A 14,841-nucleotide genomic window follows, 5' to 3' on the forward strand; every position below is an offset into this window, starting at 1 on the left:
TACATGCAATAATAACATTGTATTAAGTTAAAAAGTATCGGATTTTACATATGTTTACATATACTAATTGTAAGAACAAAAAGTACATCCAACACAAATCCAGCGTTCGTTCTTAGAAGTTCAGGTTACATGTAAGGTGTTCATGCAAATATAAAAAACAACATTTAAATTAATATTAAAACCCGTGCGACTAATGATGGATATTTTATTCAAGTTCATAAACGTAATAACAACATTATAGTATGTCAAAAAATAGCGGATTTTACATATGATTACATATAATAAGATCAAAAATTAATATAAGTTAAAAAAAAATTAAGAAATTTTGAAAATCTGGGCTGTGTATATAAGAAAATAACATTGTATAATATAAACATTGTATAAACATTGTATTAATCACATAGCAAATTTCAGTAGCGACATTAAGAATTTGTGTTTGAATTTGAGCGTAACGTAAATAAAATGAGCAAATAAAGTTGAGTAAGAGTAGTGTTCTACTTATATGTATATATATATATATATATATATATTTAAAATATATGTAAAACTAGTGGTGTATGGCATCGTGCCTTAAGGCAAATTGCTGGTACTTCCCGTACCAAAAATTAAATTTAAAAAAAAAGATTAAATATGTTTTAAACTTAGATCTTTGAGAAATTTCAAATCTTTAGTTTGAAATATTTTTGAAATTTTGAACCTTTTTCAAAGCAATCGCTTCAGCTGCATAGAGACGGAATTTCGAAGCGCGTAAGCGCCGCGTCGTCGTCTAACGGACAAACAATGCTACGAAACTCATAGATATGTAAACAAAATTGATACACATTATTAAAATCTCCATAAAATATCTGATAATTTGATGTGCATATTTCTAATGATGATTTTTGACCTCAAAATGGCATTTTTTATACTTTTTTTACTAGATCTCCGAAACCACTAGGCCTGCCTTTCCAAAAATTTAACCAGTTCTGCAAGTAAAATGTTTTTTGAATTATTAAAATTCGTTCTCTTAAAAACTGAGTTACCGTTTTTGGCACTTTTTGCCCCGTATCTTTGAAACGGCTAGATCTGCCCATGCCAAAAACTAATCAGCACGTGTCCTTATTAATAGGAATCGAATGTTTTTTGAATAATTGAAATCGGTGGAACCGTGTTCCCGAAATCGTCGACAAACACACATGTACATCCATTTTTTAAGGTATGCCAAAATGTTCAGAAACCTCTAAAACGTAAAGATATATACAAATGTTCATTTTCGATTTTTTCGGATTACTATAACTTCCCCTACGGGAAGTTAAAAAAATTCAAAGATTTATTATTTTTAGTTATTTGACCGTAGATTGAATAGTGAACGTAGATTGAATATGAACTGAAGTAATAATGTATAATAAGTTAGTAGTAAAAAAATTGAATTAAGATATTATAATTACTAAGAACCAATTGAAATATGGTACGAGATTGTAAAAAAATATAGGCAACATTACTGAAGCAATTATTCTGGGTGGAAAAATTCAAGGTGACATTGTACTTTTACCACAGATTCTATAATAATATAGTTCTTTCTGAATTTGTTGTACTGTTTAAAAGACTGCACTTTCCAAAACGAATATTTTATGTTAAGACCATAAATGAATCACAAAAGCAGGACATTAAATGAGATATTATAAAGTATAGGTTAGTTAGGATATTAAAAATTGTTGGAGTTTTTAAATTGTAGGGGGTACAGGATAACGTCTGTCGGGTCATCTAGTATATATATATATATATATATATATATGTATATATATATATATATATATAGATATATATATATAAGATCGGATGATCCTTAATATGGACATTTTCGAATTTTATTGCTCCCAGGGGCTTAAATGCTTCCAAATTGATAAGAAAAAATTTCTCTTTTTAGCTCTTAATATTAAATTTTAGATAGGTAAAAAGAAAAAACAGAAAAGAAAAAAAGAAAAGAAAGAACGAAATAGGTAAAAATAGAAAAGTAAAAAGTGAATTCTCTATTTTAAAATAATTGATTATATTTATAATAACATTTTTTATTTGTTATCAATAGTTTCTAAGTAAGTGGACATTCCACATGCCCGAAACGTCGAATAAAATAAATGAAAAATTAAATCAATTTTTTTTTTTAAAAATAAGGAATAAAATTAACAAATAATAATTAAAACTTATATATATGCATTATAGCATTATAGCGACAATTATAGCATCTAATGCTATAATTATCGCTAAATGGTATAACAATTGAAAAAGTTAATGAACTTTCTCAAACAAGTACGTACAATATATTTCAAAACGCATTAAATTAAGAACAAACGCGTGCTTTTGACTAAAAACAGGTTTATTATGAATCGTAATAATTATTGTAATATTACCTAAAGAATCCCGAAATAACAAAGACATTGTACTTAATGGTGTAATTATTACGTGAGTCGCCTACAAAGAAAAAAATTAATCGGTCACAGTGTCGAATTACTAATTGTAAAAATGAGTGCTGTTTGAGCACTTTTGATGTTTGAAGTATTTCAAATGTGCCATATATGTGTAAAGACAGCATTTTAATTAGGACAATAAATTATTTCAGTAGGCATTATTGCATATATAAATTAAAGTATGACAATGACTTATTTTGTTTAGTACCAGATTCATATTTTGCTGATTTAATGCACATAATAGCGCGCTATTGGCCCACTTGAAATAAGTCATTAAGAAAACCACTGACTTAGTTATAATAAATAATATAAATTTTCTTTACTTATATCTTATATTTTTTGAATTTTATATTCTTTATATTATTAGATTATTACATCATATATTTTAGTAACAGAAGTTATCACTTTATAATTTAATATTCTTTAATACTTTTTAAAATACAATATCATCATAATCACTTATGAATTGTAGAAAATAGAATTATTATATTCATCAAAAGAACAAAAATCTTATCATACGAATTTAAATCAAAACTCTTTCAAAATAGAGAAAGTAGCATTTTTACTAAAAATCTTTGAATTAATTATCATGCTCGTAATCATGCTTTATATTATTACTATACATTTATTGTGAAATTTATGTTCATAGTTCTTTGTTCGCTCTGAGATATTTTGTTTTAAAATAGTATAAAATGAATTATTTATTTTGCTGATCTATTTTTATAAATAATGTACCTATGGAAATGTTATGAAAAACATATGAATTCGATTGGCTGAAATGGACTCGATCTCCTAATTGCAAATACACCTCTGTATAAACAATTTTATATAATGTAAAATACAAAAACAACGTACTTTACTAACTTCTATATTTCGTCTCTATGCAGTTAAAGCACTACGATTGCTTGAAAAAAAGTTCAGATATTCCAAAATATTTCAAAATAAATTTTTTTTCAAAAAAATGTAAGTTTTTGTCAAAAACTTATAGTTTCTCGAAAAACTATTTTTTTCAGAGTAAGTTTTTTTCAAAAATGTTAATCTTTTTAAAAAAAATATTTTTTGGTACGGGAAGTTCCAGCAATTTGCCTTAAGGCACGATGCCATGCGCCCCACTAGTTTTATTATAATATTTGTGTTCATGAATAATGTTTCATATATAATTTTTCATTAAATTATACTGGTTTACATTAATGGCATTAGACAAAAGTGTAAATTTTCAATGGCAACGAGAAGAAGCCAAAACGTTTGTATCTTTAGAAATAGTCAATAAAGTATGAAAGAGGTAGTGTGTATTCATGTTTACAATTAAAATTATATATATATATATATATATATATATATATATATATTTCTCATTACGTATTAGGTCAATGTCACCAAAAAGATTTCTTTATCTGAAAACATTATGAAATGCATATTAAATATAATAGACAAACAATAATGAAGGTGAAGAAAAACAAATATTTTGTTACGAAGTTTGAAACATTTCAGAGTAATGAACCAATATTAGTGATGCTAATTTAATAATTAACCATTTTCGATGTAATTTCTGAATTTAAATAATAAAACTAACATTTAACAATAATATGTTTTAATTATTAAATAAGTACATTAATGGGATAAAAATATTATATATATTTGGGAAAATATCTAATTTTCGATCGCCAAATGTAATGAATTTTTTTTCAACTATTTTTTCTGGGTCTCCAAAACCGCTGGACCTGCTTTTGCAAAAGTTAGGCTAATTCTTCATTACATCAATGCAAGTGAAATGTTTTTTGTCAAAAAAAGTTTCATTGACAACGACAGGAAAAGATTAAACAAACGTTTCGCACATATTATTAATAACATGTGATGAAAGCATTTATTATTAAAATAATCAATTTTTGAAATCCCAAATAGCTTTTCTCTACACTCAGTGTATTGATTTTTTATATACAATCGCAATTAAGTTCACACAAATGGATAAATAAAAATTATTGGCTCTTAATCCAACACTAAAACATCTAAACTAAGAAATATACAAAAAGCAAAGATAAATAATAAGGTCTATTTACCAATCTTAATTGTTCATAACCCTTGTAATAAAGAAAAGAAATTCATCGATTGCAGCTTTGTATATATAAAAAAATATCCCTGTCGATAATTTAAATTAAGTATTAATTAGATCAATTAAATATAAATTCAAACAAAATGAAATTTCCCAAGTTTCTTGCATTATGCAAGGCAATAATGATTAACCTAATAAAATTATCGTAGACGCATGTGCCGTGTACTAAATATTAAATATCGAATGTAATCATAACCTGAATATCATTCTATAAAACCATTACGCACATTTTGACTCATCATTTTTTTCTTTTAATATTTCAAAACGATATGCCCTCAAAATATAATTGGTGTTTTATTGATTTCTGAACTATAATACTTAAATAGGCGTCCCCAATTCTGAAAAAATAACATTGTTTTAACGCTGACTCTCAAAATTTGCTTAAACATTGTGATAATGCATTGCGTATACAAAAGTAAATCACATGGTGACATGATGTTTTAAAGTAATTTTTGTAAATAAAGCTTATTTGATAAATAGTGCCGATTTCTAAATTCTGACCCATCTCATTTAAAACGCATCGTGCATTAGGGCAAATTGCTGGAACTTCCCGTACCGTAATATTCTAGGAATATTAAATGTTTTCAAATAGATTATTATAGTTACTGTAACTTATATATGTTTACAGAAAAGTAAATAAACAAAACTTAATTAATCGAATTTAAAATGAAGGACAGCAATTGCAAAGTTAAAGTTATTTATGTTAACTATATAAGTGAGCTTTAGAACTTTAGCTAGAAAAAAAATTAAAATTCGAATTATTTTCGATAATCAAAAAAAAAAATCTTTTAGAAATTAAAAAAAAAAATAGTTTTAATGTCTAAAAACAATTGTTTCGTCCACAAAAGGAAAGTTTCTTAAATCATTCAAATCGAATGCATAGTTCTCTCAAGAACTGCCATTTTTTGCACATTTAGCTTGGTATCTCCAAAACGGTCAAACTTGCCTTTGCGAAAAACTAATGACCACTTCTCCCCTTCATTAAAAATTGAACTTTTTTTGGATCATTCAAATCGGATGCTCCATTATCTCAAAAACTCGAGTTCTATTTTCTTAACTCTTTCCTCCGTATCTCCGAAACTGTTGGACCTGGCTTTGCCCAAAAACTAATCAGCACATCTCCCCATCAATGAAAACAAATGTTTTTTAAACCATTGAAATAGGTTGATCCGTGCGCCCGAAAACGTGGACGAAAAATTGTACATACACAAACACACATCCAGTTTTTCTGAGGTATGCCACAATGTTCAGAAACCTTCGAAACGTGAAGAAATGTAAAAATTTTAAACTTAGGTTTTTGGACGATTATAATAACTTACCCTACGTGGAGTTAAAAATAGTTATAAAACACTGAATTTACATACAAATGTGTGTGGCATGATTGTCAACTTCTTATTGCTCAATTTAAATAATTAATTAGAATACCATATTTCATAAGTACATTTAACATTTATTAACTTCCCGTAGGGCAAGTTATAGTAATCGCAAAAAAATCGAAAATGAAAATTTTTATATATCTTTACGTTTCAAAGGATGTATGTGTGTGTGTGTGTGTGTGTGTATGTATGTGTGTATGTATGTATGTATGTATGTACGTGTGTGTATGTATGTGCGGATACAAATTTTCGTCGACGATTTCGGGAACACGGAACAACCGATTTGAATAATTCAAAAAACATTCGATTCGTATTGATAAGGAGACGTGCTGATTAGTTTTTGGCGAAGGCAGGTCTAGCCGTTACGAAGATACGGGGCAAAAAGTGCCAAAAACGGTACATCCGTTTTTAAGAGAACGTAGCGTCCGATTTGAATAATTCAAAAAACATTTTACTTGTATTGACAAGATAAAGAATTGATCAAATTTTCATGAAGGCAGGTCTAGCGGTTTCGGAGATCTAATGAAAAAAGTAAAAAAAATGCTATTCGGCGGTTAAAAATGATCATTAGACATATGCACATCAAATTATCAGATATTTGATAGAGATTTTAACAATAAGTATAATTAACTTCCCGTAGGGCAAGTTATAGTAATCGCAAAAAAATCGAAAATGAAAATTTTTATATATCTTTACGTTTCAAAGGTTTCTGAACATTTTGGCATACCTTAGAAAAAATGGATGTATGTGTGTGTGTGTGTGTGTGTGTGTGTGTGTGTGTATGTATGTATGTATGTGCGTGTGTGTATGTATGTGCGGATACAAATTTTCGTCGACGATTTCGGGAACACGGATCAACCGATTTGAATAATTCAAAAAACATTCGATTCGTATTGATAAGGAGACGTGCTGATTAGTTTTTGGCGAAGGCAGGTCTGGCCGTTCCGAAGATACGGGGCAAAAAGTGCCGAAAACGGTAACTCAGTTTTTAAGAGAACGGAGCGTCCGATTTGAATAATTCAAAAAACATTTCACTTGTATTGACAAGATGAAGAATCGACAAAATTTTCATGAAGGTAGGTCTAGCGGTTTCGGAGATATGGAGGAAAAAGTAAAAAAATGAGCCATTTGGCGGTCAAAAATGATCATTAGACATATGCACATCAAATTATCAGATATTTTATAGAGATTTTAACAATAAGTATACATTTTGTTAACATTTCTATGGGTTCCGTACCAATGCTTATGCGTTGAACAGAGACGCGGCGCTTACGCGCTTTATATTTTGTCCCTATGCAGTTAAAGCAGTACGATTGCTTTGAAAAAAAGTTCAGATCTTCTACAATATGTCAAAATAAAGAAAAAAAAATTTTTTTTCAAAAAAAAAAAATTAAAAAAAAATGTTTTTTAAAAAAAAATTATTTTTTTTCAAAAAAAAGTATTTTTTTGTCCAATTTATAGTTTCTCAAAAATCTTATTCTTTCAAAGTAATTTTTTTTCAAAAATGTTAATTGTTTTTAAAAAAATAATAATTTTTGGTACGGGAAGTTCCAGCAATTTGCCTTAAGGCACTATGCCTTAATTGCCTTAAGACAGAATTCCACTTACAACTAGTTTTTTTTTTACATTTCTATGGGTTCCGTACCATTGCTTATGCGTTAGGCGGCGGCGCGGCACTTGCGCTGTGACATTTCGTCTCTATGCAGTTCAAGCAGTACGATTGCATTGAAAAAGAGTTCAGAATTTCCAAAATATGTCAAAATGAAGAAAACATTTTTCTTTTCAAAAAAATTTTTTGTTTTCAAAAAAAAAATTTTTCTTTCAAAAAAAATTTTTTTTTTCAAATAGTTTTTTTTTTTCAAAAAATAGTAATTTTTTATCAAATTTATAGTTTTTCAAAAATCTAATTTTTTCGAAGTAAATTTTTTTCAAAAATATTAATCGTTTTTAAAAAAAATAATAATTTTTGGTACGGGAAGTTCCAGCAATTTGCCTTAAGGCACGATGCCCTAATTGCCTTAAGACAGAATTCCACTTACAGCTAGTTGTTATAATAAATATGTAAATTTAGGTATACTTTTAACATCAACGTTTCAATACTAGTCAAATCTTCAATTTGTTAGAATTATATTTTTTACGTTGCTAATTTTTAGTCTAAAAATTTTAAATAATATAATAATGATGTAGTTAATAATAAATGATATCATAGGTCAATATCTAAATCCATTTTGTATCGAGAATCCCCATAATCATTTATGTGAAGGTGAAAAGTGATAGTTTCACTTCCAGACAGACCTTCTACCGCATGGTCTGTTCTGTTGCAATTCTGACCACGCTTATACAACAAAAGTAGATTTAAAATCAAATATGTATAATATATATATATATATATATACATATATATATATATAAATCTATACATATATATAATATTGGAGTGTCTGTTTCTAATATTGAAATAGCCGTTTTATAATACATGCATATGAATACAAATAAATGGGGTACCAAAATAACAACTTATAAAATTATTGCATGACCGATTTTGATAAAACTTTTTATGGAAGGTAGCTGATTTAGTTGGACGTCACTTAGGCTACTTTTATTTTAGAAAAAAATCTGATCTTATCTTATCTCATCTAGCGATATATGCGATTTCGTCCGCGTGAATTTATTAAAAAAGTTTAATAGTTTATTTAGTTTTTTTTTCCTAATTCAAATTTTATCTTTTTCAAAATAATTCAAAACATTTTATGAATCTTAAATCTTCTATGTTATAAATCTTACCTTAATTTAAAATTCAAATTATAGGTTATTTTAGTTAGTAACGTAGATAGTAGTTTTTTCGTAAAATAGTTTAGGCTAGTATTTTGTTTTTTTTAATACACGCCTATTGAATATGGGGGCACATCTAGTATATATATATATATATATATATATATATATTAGGGTGGTCCTTAATATGGACATTTTCGAGTTTCCTTGCTCCCAGAGCTCAAATGGTTCCAAATTGATAAAAAACAATTCTCTGAAAGTTTTGATGTGCATATGTCTAATGATCATTTTTGACCGCCAAATGGCATTTTTTACTAGATCTCCGAAACCGCTAGACCTGCCTTCATAAAAATTTGGTCAGTTCTTCATCTTGTTGATACAAGTAAAATGTTTTTTGAATTATTCAAATCTGACGCTCCGTTCCCTTAAAAACTGAGTTATTGTTTTTGGCACTTTTTGTCCCATATTTTCGAAACGGCTAGACCTGTCTTCGCCAAAAACTAATCAGCACGTCTCCTTATCAAAACGAATCGAATGTTTTCTGAATTATTCAAATCGCTTCATCCGTGTTCCCGAAATCGTCGACGAAAATTTGTATCCGCACACACACACATACACACACACACATACATCCATTTATTCTAAGGTATGCCAAAATGTTCACAAGGTTTTGAAACATAAAGATATATAAAAACTTTCATTTTCGATTTTTTTGCGATTACTATAACTTGCCCTACGGGAAGTTAACTAGGTACCATACAAATCTACGCCAAAAATGAATGTTCGGATTCTCCTTTGTAAATAAAAATAAGAAATTAATGGATTAATAAAAAACAATTCAATTTAAATGTAATGAGTTTCAGATTAAAGCTAGCACTTGCAATGACTATTAATAAGCCTCAGAAACATTTATACGTTTGCAGGGTCAGCTAGTATATATTTATATATATATATATATATATATATATATATTCGCGTATGTACTTCTGGATACCTAAACGAGAGCTACATTTGACGGCCTCGAAATTCGTTGCAAAACTGCGTTACTATGTGCTAATGTTACATTATAGAAATTTCCAATGTTTAGTGTTCATCAAATCTCTACATAATGATTATTGTTAATAAAACATTACTCATTTGCTAAATTTGCGAAATAAATCATTCCTCATTATAAAAATAGCTTTTGTTACAATAATCGATTTAGATAAGTTTTGTCTTAACAGATGGGTTTTTTGGGTGATTTGAAGACATAATTTTGAAAGTATGTAGTTGGTAAAATGAAGGTTGAATAATTATTATTTACGATGATTGCCATATTTTCCTTGCAACTATAAACCCTACACTAGAATATAATAAAATATAAAAATTGCTACTTTGAAATAATTAATTTTAGTATATGTTGTTTACTATGAGTTGTATTGAGGCGTATCAAAGAAAAAATATCCTTAATATAAAACAATATCACTTTACTATTTATTACTATTACTACTAACAATTACACAAAGCATTCAAAATGTATTATGACTTTTACTATATTTTTTTCCCGGCGGCATCCGAGTGGAAAAGGTTAAAATATTGTGTTAATTAAAATAAACCACTAAATTGAGAATTGTAAAAAGTATATTGGTTGGTGGATTTACGTTTTAGAATACATTCATTTTCGAAGAATTCGGAATACATTCATTGCATACTTTGTACGTGATCTACATTCTTCTTTTCCTTAAAATTAAGTTTATATATACATACATGTTTTAAAATTAATTGCATATAGAAAAACAATCACAAATTCGATTAAATAGACATCTTTATGATACTGACAAGTTAGAGCAAATGTATGAGTAAATTTACTCGACACTTTACAAATCGATTTTAATAGTTCAAAAAAACATTGATTCTTATTGATGAAAACATGTACTGATTAGTTTTTGGCAAAGGCAGGTCCAGCCGTTTCGAAAATACGGTGCAAAAAGTGACAAACAAGGTAATTCAGTTTTTGAGAGAACGGAGCGCTCTTTTCAAATGATAGAAAAACTGATTGAGTTTTTGGAAAGGCAGGCCTAGCGACTTAGCAAAACATTAAATTCGTTTTTTAACTTCCCGTAGGATTGTTATAGTAATGGGCCGAAAATCGAAAATGAAAATTTTTGCATATCTTCACATTTTGAAAGTTTCTGAACATTTTGTGTGTATGTGTTTTGTATGTCCGCTTTTTTCGTCCACGTGTTCGGTCGCACGGATGAACCGATTTGAATGATTCAAAAAACATTCGATTCCTATTGATTGGGAAATGTGCTGATTAGATTTTTGGCAAAGGCAGGTCCAGCCGTTACGGAGATACGGAGCAAAGAGTGCAGAAAATACAAATCGAGTTTCTGAGAGAACGGAGCATCCGATTTGAATGATCCAAAAAAACATTCAATTTGTAATGATTTGGATAATGGTGTTTAGTTTTTGGCAAAAGCAGGTCGAGCCGTTTTGAAGATACCGAGCAAATTGTGCAAAAAAATGCAGTTTTTTGAGAGAACTAAGCATCCGATTTGAACGATTCAAAAACTTTCTGCTTGTTTTGACAAAATAATTACTTTTGAAAAAAAAAATTTTTTTTTGTATATCGAAAATAATTCAGATTTAAATTTTAATTCTTGCTAAAAATCTAAAGCTCACTTATATACTTTAAATAAATAATTTCAACTTTGCAATTCAGTTTATATAATTCTTATAAATATTAGACAATGTTATAGTATTTACAATGATCTATCTCAAAACATTTAATATTCCTAGAACATTTCGTTACGGTACGGGAAGTTCCAGCAATTTGCCTTAAGGCACGATGCTATGCACAACTACTTTGTTATTACTATTATGGAATTACTAGATTGATGCAATATATTAAGCACAGTATTTATACGATTTTTTTTCAATTTGTTTATAGGATATGAATATTATGTAGGTACCTTTATCGTGAATAATGAAAAGCAATCCTAAAACTTTTATACAATTATATATCGCAAAAGAATTCAAATTTCCTTCGAATCATTTTTAAATTGTACATTTTTTTAAATTTGTTTAAGAAAACATTTTTAACAAAACCTTTAAAGTTTTAAACGTCGTTTGAATGTCAAAGTGCGTTTACTAGATGACATTTCAAAACGGTTCCGTTTGCGGCATATTAGACCATTTCAAAGAAACCACATTAGATGTTTTGCAACCAATTTTACACTAAGTTTCGATATATAAATTTCCAGCTAATCTGTCGGAAATGAAATCCATTACATATTAAAAAATATGTTCTTCGCGCATTTAAAACACTAATAATAAGTATGCGTCATCATTGAGCTGTTGTAAAATAATAATTATATTACAAATGAAATTTGAATATTAGAATAAAACTAGTAGGGCGCATGGGATCGTGCCTTAAGGCAAATTGTTGGAACTGCCAGTACTAAATTTTTTTTTTTAAAAAAAAACATTAACATTTTTGAAAAAAAATTACTTTGAAAAAATTAGATTTTTGGGAAATTTTTGACAAAAATTTACTTTTTTAGAAAAAAAAACACTTTTTGAAAAAAAAGTTTTCTTTATTTTGAAATATTTTGTAAATTCTGAACTTTTTTCAAAGCAATAGTACTGCTTTAACTACATAGAGACAAGATATCGAAGCACTGATAAACATTGGTAGGGAACCCATAGGAATGTAAACAAAATTTATACTTATTAAAATCTCTATAAAATACCTGATAATGCATATGTCTAATGATCATTTCTGACCGCCAAATGGCTTTTTTTTACTTTTTTCACTAGATCTCCGAAACCGCTAGACCTGACTTCATGAAAATTTGATTCTTCATCTTGTCAATACAAGTAAAATGTTTTTTGAATTATTAAAATCGGACGTTCCGTTCTCTTACAAACTGAGTTACCATTTTTGGCACTTTTTGCCCCGTATCTTCGAAACAGCTAGACCTGCCTTTGCCAAAAACTAATCAGCACCTTATCAATAAGAATCGAATGTTTTTTGAATTATTCAAATCGGTTGATCGGTGTAAAATTTGAAATAAAATACAAATGAAAATTTGTATCCACCCACACACACACACACATACATCCATTTTTTCTAAGGTATGCCAAAATGTTCAGAAACCTCTGAAACCTAGATTTATAAAAATTTTCGTTTTCGATTTTTTGCGATTACTATAACTTACCCTACGAGAAGTTAACAAGGACAAAAAATACTTTTGTTATGAATTTTCAAACATTGCCGTTTTTCTCCCGATAACAATGTCATAAGAATCAAAGTGATGGCTGGTTATGCATCTTTTTCCCTCTACTTTCAAATATTATTGTTAAAAGATTTTTAACCTTAACTAAAGAGACATCGGTGGTGGACCTTTTTACCCGCGGACCTTTAGGCTCCGCTCTACCCTAGGTGTTGAAAATGAATGCAACAGACCATTACAAATCACAAGTACAGTAGAACCTCGATTATCCGGACCTCGGTTATCCGGATTCGCGATTATCCGGACATAATAGCGTCGGAACTTGCATATTCTTATGTGCATATATACATTAATACATTCTCTGTTTTGACGTGCATATATGCATTTTTAAAGGGTGTATATCCCTTAAAGATAAAATAAATATTATAGAATCATTAAAAAAGGCGAAACCGGCAGTAAGTTAGCTGATAGGTATGGTGTAGATACATCCACTATAAGCGATATTAAAAAGAATGCCGATTCAATTTTGTCGTACACTTGCAAGTTAGATAGTAAAGAGGGTAGTGAAAATCGGAAAATGGTGAAGAGACCGAAAAATGAACTTTTAGAAGAAGCTCTGTATTGTTGGTTTTTACAAAAACGATCAACAAATTATTTGTAAGCAACTTTTCTTCTTCATTGATACTTTACGTACCACCTGATTATTTTACCTCATGATTAATATAATATGTATAGTGTAATCTAAGAAAATATGTAAGTGTTAATTTTCTAATAAACATCGATTTTTGTTGATATCTATGTATGCATTTGTTATTTTTGATAAACAAAACATTATTCTTCATAATTTGGATTATCCGGATTTTCGATTATCCGGATGCCTATCGACAACAATTAGTCCGGATAATCGAGGTTCTGCTGTATTCTGTATTATCAAAACACAGTGGGAAAACGAGAGGTTAAAATTTAAGCGCCAAATCTAATTTACGTGAATTCGAAAAAGAGAACTCCGTTCAAACATGAAAATAATTTAATAATTAGAGCAAGGTAAATTTAAAAAAAAAATGAATTTATCAACATATTTATATAAAATATGTATGAAAAATTTTATTTAAAAAAATACTATTTTGTGCAAACAAAATCGTTGTAAATACCAATTTTGGGTAAAATGAATGACTATGCTAAATAAAACTGTATTCTCACCTTTAACTTAATTTTTTGTTAAAATTATAGTATCACCTTTACACAATTTTTTCGCACTTATTAATTCTTTTGCTTTATCACAATATAAACATTAAGAAAAACAAACGATCGAAAAAACTCATGTTAATACATTGTCGTAAGCAGAAGTTAGTTGTTTGTTCACGTTATTAAAACACAAAATGTTATTTAAATTATTTTCAAAATACATATATTGCAAAAGTCGCACTTGTATACGCCGCGGCTGCAGTTTGTAAACTGACATGTTACAGAAAACAAGAAACGTCAGTTGGTGGTTCAGGAATTCGCAAAGCGAGAAGAGTGAGGGAAGCAGTGACGTTGCGCAAGGTGCCAAACCGTGTGCACTCTTTCAAACATGAATTAAAGTAAAATCCGATTAATATGACGCCGGATATATTGACAACCGCTTATAATGACGTAATTGCACTAGGAAGTTTGGTTTCCGTATAAAATTCCTTAAAAAAACAGCTGTCTAGTCGGATATATTGACATTGCTTACATTGACATGTAATGACCCATTTTTGCAAAAAATATGTCCAATTATAATGACCGACATGATTTTACATGATGTGGCCAAGTCTACGAAAGCAATTGCTATGTCTTTTGTGCACAATAGCACCAGGGACTGTTTTTACAATAAATTTATGTTAAGATATCAATCAAAAATTTCTGATTATTTACATTAAAAAATCACATTTGTATGT

At 28.6% G+C, this 14,841-nt stretch overlaps 1 protein-coding gene across 1 annotated transcript in view; it reads right to left on the minus strand.

The window, feature by feature from the left end:
• LOC113378783 (ABC transporter G family member 23) overlaps positions 1-14,319 on the minus strand; it is a 43,936-nt gene extending 29,617 nt beyond the window's left edge. The window contains exon 1 of the mRNA XM_026619378.1: positions 14,120-14,319. The gene's annotated coding sequence lies outside the window, so the exon portion shown is untranslated. The remainder of the gene's footprint in view (positions 1-14,119) is intronic.
• Between the last annotated feature and the right edge of the window lie 522 nt (positions 14,320-14,841).

This window comes from Ctenocephalides felis, unplaced genomic scaffold (assembly GCF_003426905.1).
Source record: "Ctenocephalides felis isolate EL2017-DRISC unplaced genomic scaffold, ASM342690v1 CF-g0.4_SCAFFOLD_01886, whole genome shotgun sequence".
Taxonomy (NCBI): Eukaryota; Metazoa; Arthropoda; class Insecta; order Siphonaptera; family Pulicidae; genus Ctenocephalides; species Ctenocephalides felis.